The following is a 9,315-nucleotide window of genomic DNA, read 5'->3' on the forward strand; positions in this document are numbered from 1 at the left end:
AGAAATCCGGGGGTGGATAAGACACCGCATCCCCTCCAATTCCCGTAAGCACCCCTTGCTCCATCCTGAGCCCAAACACCTCAGCTAGCCCGTGTACCCCTACTCTTCACACTCCAAACTCAGCCGGGACAGACCTCTGCCGCCGCCGCTTCCCACCCGGCTGGAAAAGCTCAGAGGTCCTGTCCCCCTTTCCTCTGAGAGACACTATTTGCTGACCACAAGAGGATTCAGTCACTCAGGAGAAAGCTTCCAGAGCTTTGGCCACAACTAGATTCCTAGACTACAAATGCTTAGGGAAAAGGCTGAAACCCACATTCCATGTGTAGCCAGGGAGTGGGGACAGATGGGGTACCTCAAGATGGAGGGAGCCCTTCCTCTGACTGGTGCCCTGCTCCTGCAAAGTCCCAGTCTCTCTCTTGAGAAGCTGTTGATTTTCCTTGCTATCCTGGGATGGTCTGGGGAGAGTCACCTTGACAAAGTCAGAGGGGTACCCAGTGTCAACCCACTCTCACCACCAGAGGGCAGCAGCCAGCCAGACGTTTGCTCCTGCCCCTGTCTAGTCTGGCTCGCAGTAGTGGTCCAGATGTGTCCCAGCTGCATCTAGTTTCTCATTTAAACCCAGGGTGGAGGGGAGCAACTGGGAGTTGTAGGTTTGAAGCAGCATTGGTGAAGGCCCCAGGAAGCCAAATCCTGTCCCCAAAGTCACATAGCAAAATCTGGCAGAAATATCAACCTTGGCGGACTGCCAGTCTCTAGAAGCACCACTGAGTGAGACAGTCCTAGATCACCTGTGGTACCCAGGGGTCCTAGCCCTTCAGCTGCAGTGGATGCCCAGCCCTGGGCATCTGCCTCTTCCCTTTTGAGGACAGAGGGCAGGCAAGGCTGTGACCAAGTGTTCATGAACCAGGCTTTGCCCAATAGAAACATGGTAGCCTTGGGCAAGTTATTTAATCTCTCGAGTCCTTTTCATCTGCTGGATCCATGGAATTGTGTTGAGCAAGGACAGAATATGAGTGAAGCTGATTTGTAAGCCATGATGTACCATACACAAGAAAGGGGCAATGAACATATAGAGAAAAAAACACTGGTCTCAGACTCTGAGATCTGCTTTTGAGGTCTGTCTCTGCCATATATAGTGGGTGATGTTTGCACAAGTTGGTTACCCTTTCTAGGTCTTCAATAATATCTGTAACCTTTCCAGCATCATGAGGGATTGTTAAGAGGATGCCTAGCAAGGGCCTTGTGGTCCTTAGCTTATTTGATGGGCTGTTTTTACTGAGTGGTTCCTGGGGCTCAGGAGAGGGGATAGGATCAGGTGGATGTTAGTGGTGGAAACAAAGCCACCTGGCTGGGCACCCTCACATGGACCTTGTATGGTGGTCAGGAGCTCTGGACCGACAGCTGGAGGCCAACAATCCCTACAGGTGGTGCTCAGGGTGATGTACTGACAGTGAGCAGGTGTTTTCCAGTTGCTGGCCTCCGATGCCTGTCTAGGGACAGCGGGATGGCTGTGCAGGGCTCGCCGCGCTTCCTCCTGACCTTCGACTTTGATGAGACTATCGTGGACGAATACGGCTCCCAGAGAGCCTGCGTGCCACCTACCGCGAGGGCTTCTACAACGAGTACAAGCAGCGCGTCTTCCAGTACCTGGGTGACCAGGGCGTGCGGCCACGAGACCTGCGCGTGCTCTACGAGTCCATCCCGCTGTTGCCCGGCATGGGCAAAATGCTGCAGTTTGTGGCCAAGCAGGGTTCCTGCTTTGAGGTTATTCTCATCTCAGATGCCAACACCTTTGGCGTGGAGAGCGCGCTGCGCGCCGCCGGCCACCAAGGCCTGTTCCGCCGCATCTTCAGCAACCCTTCAGGGCCCGACGCTCGGGGGCTGCTGGCGCTGCAGCCCTTCCACTCACACAGCTGCGCGCGCTGTCCCGCCAACACGTGCAAGCACAAGGTGCTCAGCGACTACCTGCGCGAGCGGGCCCACGACCGCGTGCACTTCGAGCACCTTTCCTACGTGGGCGACGGCGCCAACGACTTCTGTCCCATGGGGCTGCTGGCCGGTGGCGATGTGGCCTTCCCTCGCCGCGGCTACCCCATGCACCGCCTTATCCAGGAGGCACAGAAGGCTGAGCCCAGCTCCTTCCGCGCCAGCGTGGTACCCTGGGAAAATGCCACCGAAGTGCGCCTCCATCTGCAACAGGTGCTGAAGACGTGCTGAGGACGCGGCCTGCAGGGGGCGCCCAGCGGGAAGGGGGCCAGGGGGCTTGGGACAGGGAAATACAAACCTAGTTTTATTAGTCCCTTTCCCTTTCGTTTTGGTGGGTCCCTCCGGGAATTTCGGGCATCCGGAGCTCGTCCATTTGGGGGCTGGAGGAGAAAGTTCGGAGCTGTCCCCGTCTATGCAGTTAACCCAGCTTGGCTGTCTCCCCCAGTTCCACTGCAAGCGAATTCTAGAGTTTGGCCCCACCAGGGTGGTGCGCAGACCCAAGCAGGCAGCAGTGTTTTCCAAAAATCTTGCCCCTTCCCAACTGGGGGGAAGAGGTTGCCTGGCAGGGTAGAGAAGGAACATCTCCCACTGTGTTGCATTAACTGTTGCCTTGGGCCGCATGATTTCCTTCCCCTAGACTTCTGTCAGGGGGACCCAGGTCCTGAAATTCCTCCCCCCGCCCCTTCAGCCCCAGACTCCCCGCGGAGAGATGGTGCTCTCCACCGACGCCAGTCTCAGGCCTAGGTCTTGCTTTACCTTCTGTGACCCTACACTACACTCCTGCCTCCCCCCCCCACCCCCCCCCCCACGCACGCTGTCAGCGTCCCCACAGGAAGAAATCCCAGAGGGAACAATCGCCTCCTGGTGGTGGAATGAGGTAGCACACTGTCCAGGGCTCGGGTCCCGCCAGCCAGGGACCTCAGAAAACGCGACCACGTCTCCTCCTCGCACCCCAGCCTCTTCTATGCAGCAAGAAACCAGGGACTGAACCAAAGTCGTCCCGCCGACTGGACCCTCTGAACCCCTCCCCTCCAGAATGGAACAGAAAGCCATGATGATTTAAAAGCAGAGCCAGTGAAACCCAAAAGAAAAGAAAAAAAAGAATAAAAGGGAGAGGGTTAAATTCAATAAAATTAGACATGGAGAAGTAAGTTGCAAGTGATATCACAGAAATACACAGGATTCTAAGAGAATACAGGAAGCAAATATTTGCCAATGAAATGAACAACATAGAAGTAATGGACCAATTATTCATTTCAGTTCAGTTCAGTCGCAGAGTCGTGTCTGACTCTTTGCAACCCCGTGAATCACAGCACGCCAGGCCTCCCTGTCCATCACCAACTCCCAGAGTTGACTCAAACTCATGTCCATCGAGTCGGTGATGCCATCTCATTTTCTGTCGTCCCCTTCTCCTCCTGCCCCCAATCCCTCCCAGCATCAGGGTCTTTTCCAGTAAGTCAACTCTTCGCATGAGGTGACCAAAGTACTGGAGCCTCAGCTTCAGCATCAGTCCTTTCATGAACACCCAGGACTGATCTCCTTTAGGATGGCCTGGTTGGATCTCCTTGCAGTTGAAGGGACTCTCAAGAGTCTCCTGCAACACTACAGTTCAAAAGCATCAATTTTTCGGCGCTCAGCTTTCTTCACAGTCCAACTCTCACATCCATACATGACCACTGGAAAAACCATAGCCTTGACTAGATGGACCTTTCTTGGCAAAGTGATGTCTCTGCTTTTCAATATGCTATCGGGGTTGGTCATAACTTTCCTTCCAAGGAGTAAGTGTCTTTTAATTTCATGGCTGCAGTCACCATCTGCAGCGATTTTGGAGCCCCCAAAAATAGTCTGTCACTGTTTCCACTGTTTCCCCATCTATCTCCCAAGAAGTGATGGGACCAGATGGCATGATCTGAGTTTTCTGAATGTTGAGCTTTAAGCCAACTTTCTCACTCTCCACTTTCACGTTCATCAAGAGGCTTTTTAGTTGCTCTTCACTTTCTGCCATAAGGGTGGTGTCATCTGCATATCTGAGGTTATTGATATTTCTCCCGGCAATCTTGATTCCAGCTTGTGCTTCTTCCAGCCCAGCATTTCACATGATGTACTCTGCCTATAAGTTAAATAAGCAGGGTGACAATATACAACCTCGACGTACTCCTTTTTCTATTTAGAACCAGTCTGTTATTCCATGTCCAGTTCTAACTGTTGCTTCTGGATCTGCATATAGAGTGGTACAATTTTCCAAGTATGAACCAGAGAGAAATAGAAACTACAAGGAAACACATCATATGTACTGAAACTGAAACTCTGATTTAAAATTTTCCATAAAACAGAAGGCCAGGACCAGATGACTTCAGAGGCAAATTCCGTCAGGCATTTGGTGAAGAGTCAATACCTATCCTTCAGAAACTATTCCAAAAACTTGCAGAGGAGAGAACACTCCTCAAACTCATCCTATGAGGCCACCATCACCCTGATACCACAAGCAGACAAATATACCACCAAAAAATAAAGTTACAGGGCAATATCAATGATGAACATAGGCACAAAATTCTCAACCAAACAGTAGCAAACCAAATCCAGCAAGACATTAAAAGGACCACACAACATGATCAAGTGGGATTCATCCAAGTGATGCAAGAAATTTTCAATATCCACAAATCCATAGATCTCAATAGATGCAGAGAAAGCTTTAGAAAAAAGTCCAACATCCATTTGTGATAATAACTCTCCAGAAAGTGGGCATAGAGGGGCCCTATCTGAACATTAAGAAGGCCACATTTCACAAACCTACCGATAACATCATACTCAATAGTAAAAAGAAGAAAGCATTTCTTCTAAGATCAGGAAGAAGAGAAGGATGGCCACTCTCACCACTTTTATTCAATATAGTTACGGAAGATCTAACCACAGCAATCAGAGAGAAAGAAATAAAAGAATCCAAGTTGGAAAGGAAATAAAGCTGTCACTGCTTGCAGTTTGCATGATACTGTGCATAGAAAACCTTAAAGATGCTGCCAGAAAACTATTAGAGCTCATCGATGAATTCAGTAAAACTGCAGGATACAAAATGAATGCACAGAAATCTCTTGCATTTTTACATGCTAACAATGAAATTTCAGAAAGAGAAATTAAATAAACAATCCCCCTTACCATCCCATCAAAAAGAATAAAATGCCAAGGAATAAACCTAAGGAGACCAAACAGCTGTACTCACAAATCTATAAGATGCATGCACCCCAATGTTGGTTACAGCACTATTTACAACTGCCAAGACACGGTAGCTACCTAAATATCCATCGACAGAGGAATGGATAAAGAATATGTGGTACACATATGCAGCGGAATAGTACTTTACCATAAAAGGAATGAAATAATGCCACTTGGGGCAACATGGATGGACGTAGTGATTGCCATACTGAGTGCAGAAAGTCAGAAAGAGAAAGACAAATGTCCCTTACATGTGGAACCTAAAAAATTGTACAAATGAACTTATTAACAAAATGGAAACAGACTTTGAAAACATGATTACCAAAAGGGAAAGGCAGAGGTAGGAAAGGGATAAAGATCCTAATCTATAACATCCTAATGAGAGATGTTCAAGATGATGTAAACAGATGGAAAGAAATATTATATGCTTGTGAGGCCAAGCATTTACAACTAGCCTCTGCTTTACACTTCCTAAGGAAGGAGGCAAGTGGGCTTGAGTCCAGGTATTTACAGTCAGTCTCCAGCTTGCACTCTGAAATAGAACGAATAAGAGTAACTGGGTAAATAGTCAGGCTTTCTTTCCTGAGGACAATGTAAGATAACAGCTCTGGCAGAGACAGAGGGGCTACTCTCTGTTTGAGTAAAACATCAAGAGGTCACATATGTCCCGTTCTCAGGGCAGGAGAGACACTGCACATGGGAAGAAAGGCTCCTTGGGGGTCAAAAGCAAAGGGGCCCCACCCCATAATGTGTGATGCCACGTCTCCCCCATAGGTCTCCGGGCTGGCATGCATCTGGGAATAGAGATGCTCATGCATGTTGGGGAGGGTCCTAGGACAGGTCAGGTGTGAGAAAAGAAACAAGATAACTGGCCAAACCTAAACAAAGACCCAAAAGGACTGTCCTATAAAAATGACTTAACTGCCTCTTACTGCACTTCTCCTCAGTAGGACAGATGCCCACACATTTTTCTCTCCAAGTGTGTATCATTGCCTTCTCTGTCTTAACTAAACAAACTGTTTCTCTGTGTGCTCTCCTACTTGTTGTGCTGTGTCTCTAACAATAAACTCTGTACCTCTTTTTTTTTTTTTTTAACAGATTTTGCCTCCTTGAGAAATGCATTTTTCAAAGGGGCAAACTTAAACCACAGCTCACTGCTGCCTCTCTGACATCACTTGGATTGGAAGAATCAATATTGGCAGATTGACTATACAACCCAATGCAACCTACTGATGCTATTGAATCCCTATCAAATTACCAATGGTATTTTTCACAGAACTAGATCAAAAATTCCCAAAGATTGTATGCAGGCACAAAAGACCATCAATCGCCAGAGCAATCCTGAGCGAGAAAAATGGAGCTGGAGGAATCAGGCTCCTGGACTTCAGACAATACTACAAAGGTACAGTCATCAAAACAGTATGGTACTGGCACAAAAATAGAAATGCTGTTCCATTGAACAGGATAGAAAGCCCAGAAATAAACCCATGCGCCTATGGTCAATTAATCTCTGACAAAGGAGGCAAGAACATACCAATGAGAAAAGACAGTCTCTGCGGTAAGTGGTGCTGGGAAAACAGCTGCACAGAAAAGAATGAAATTAGAACATTCTTTAATATCATACACAAAAATAAATTCAAAAGGGATTAGAACCTAAATGTAACACAAGACACTATGAAACTCTTAGAGGAAAACACATGCAGAACACTCTGTGACATAAATCACAGCAATATGATTTTGCATCCACCTCCTAGAGTAAAGAAAATAAAAACGAAAATAAACAAGTGGGGCCTAATTAAACTTAGAAGCTTTTGTACAGTAAATGCAGCGGGGCAGGGGCCTGGGGGAGACTACAGACAAGATGAAAAGACAACCCTCAGGATGGGAGAATATATTTGAGAATGACGTGACAGACAAGGGATTACTTTCCAATATACAAGCACTATGAAGCTCATCTCATAAATATACATATGTATATATACATATATAAATATATATATATATATTAAGGCCCAATATATTTTATAAAAAGGGATAGAAGTTCTGTTTCTCCAAGAAGACATATAGATTGCCAAAAGCCACGTGAAAAGATGCTCAACATCATTAGTTATTAGAGAAATGCCAATCAAAACTACAATGAGATATCACCTCACACCTATCAGAATGGCCATCATCATAAATCTACAAATGGCAAATGCTGGAGAAAGTGTGGAGAAAAGAGAATCCTTATTCACTGTTGGTGGAAATATAAATTGGTACAACCACTATGGAGAAGAGTATGAAGTTTCCTTAGAAACTGAAAGTAGAACTACCAAAAGATCCAGCAATCCCACTCCTGGGCATATATCCGGAGCAAACCATAATTCAAAAAGATGCATGCACTCCGATGTTGATTGCAGCACTCTTTACAACAGCCAGGACACGGTAGCTACCTAAATATCCATCGACGGAGGAATGGATAAGGAATATGTGGTACATATATACAATGGAATATTACTTAACCTTAAAAAGAATGAAATACTGCCACTTGCCACTACATGGATGGATGTAGTGATTGTCATACTGAGTGAAGAAAGTCAGAAAGAGAAAGACAAATGTCCCTTATGTGTGGCACCTACAAAACTGTACAAATGAACTTATTTACAAAACAGAAACAGACTTTGAAAACTTATGATTACCAAAAGGGAAAGGCAGAGCAAAGGTAGGGGAGAGATAAATTAGAAGTTCGGGATTAACAGATACGCCCTACTATATGTGAAATAGATAATCAACAAGGGCCTTCTGTATAGCACAGGGAACTCTACTCAACATTCTGTAATACCCTTTATGGATAAAGAATCTGAGAAGACATGGATAGATGTAGATGTATAACTGAATCACTCTGCTGTACACCTGAACCTAACACAACGTTGTAAATCAACCATACTCCAATTAAAAATCAAAATAAAACAAATATTAACAAAAGTACATTATGAACAGATATTGACACCACTTACTTCTTCTGAACATGATTTTCTCCCATAGTCTGATAAGGTGGAATGTTATATCACCTTAAATTAAATCAAGTTTGTATGCCTGGGGTGAATCTGTGTGCTGTGCTGTGCTTAGTCGCTCAGTCGCTCGGTCCTGTCTGGCTCTCTGCGACCCATGGATTGTAGACCAGCGGCTCTTCTGTCCATGGGGATCCTCCAGGCAAGAATACTGGAGCGGGTCACCATGCCCTCCTCCCGGGGATCTTCCCAACCCAGGGATCGAACCCAGGTCTCCCGCATTGCAGGTGGATTCTTTACCGTCTGAGCCACCAGGGAAGCCCTGGGATGAACCTACTCATGGCACACTATGTGTCTCCCCTTTTCATATCCTGTAGGATTCAGTTTGCTAATATTCTGTTTCTGGTTCTTCCTTTTATGCCCTGAGCGTGTGACTGACCTGAGAGTTTCCTTTCTCAAACTGTCCTTGACAGGATTTAATATCAAGGTTATTTCATCCTCAGGAAAATGACTTTGGGAGTATCGCACCTTTTCTGTTTTTCCTAAGACTTTGTGTGAAATTGAAAATATTTATGCCTAGGATGTTTGCCAGAATTCAGTGGGGGAAGCCTGGAGGATTTTTGCGAAAGTTGCTTTGACTACTGATATATTTCTTTACGGTTACCTGGAGCAATTCAGGTTGGCTATTCTTTCTGGAGTCAGCGTTGGGAAGGTTTTTTCTTGTTTGTTTTTCTAAAAATTGGTCATATTTTCCTAAGTTTTCAAGCAGATTGGAATAAAGTGGCCCATGATGCCCTCTTTGCCCCCAAATTCTATTTTTGGAAATATCTCTCTTACAGGTAGTTGTTGATGTTGTTCAGTCACTAAGTCGTGTCCAACTCTTTCTGACCCCAGGAACTGCAACACACCAGGCTGCCCTGTCCTCCACTATCTCCTGGAGATTGCTCAAACTCATGCCCATTGAGTCGGTGATGTCATCCAACCATCTCCTCCTCTGTCCCCACCACCTTCTCCTCCTGCCCTCACTCTCTCCCAGCATCAGGGTCTTTTCCAATGAGTCCTAACCACTGGACCCCAAGGGTATTCCTCCTACAGATAGCAGTTGCAAGAGAATAGCACAGAACACCCA

General features: G+C 46.2%; 1 pseudogene; it reads left to right on the top strand.

Moving 5' to 3' along the window:
• The first annotated feature begins 1,504 nt into the window (after positions 1-1,504).
• Positions 1,505-2,217, top strand: LOC136154333 (phosphoethanolamine/phosphocholine phosphatase-like; annotated as a pseudogene).
• The last annotated feature ends 7,098 nt before the right edge of the window (positions 2,218-9,315 follow it).

The sequence above is a fragment of the Muntiacus reevesi genome, chromosome X (assembly GCF_963930625.1).
Source record: "Muntiacus reevesi chromosome X, mMunRee1.1, whole genome shotgun sequence".
Taxonomy (NCBI): Eukaryota; Metazoa; Chordata; class Mammalia; order Artiodactyla; family Cervidae; genus Muntiacus; species Muntiacus reevesi.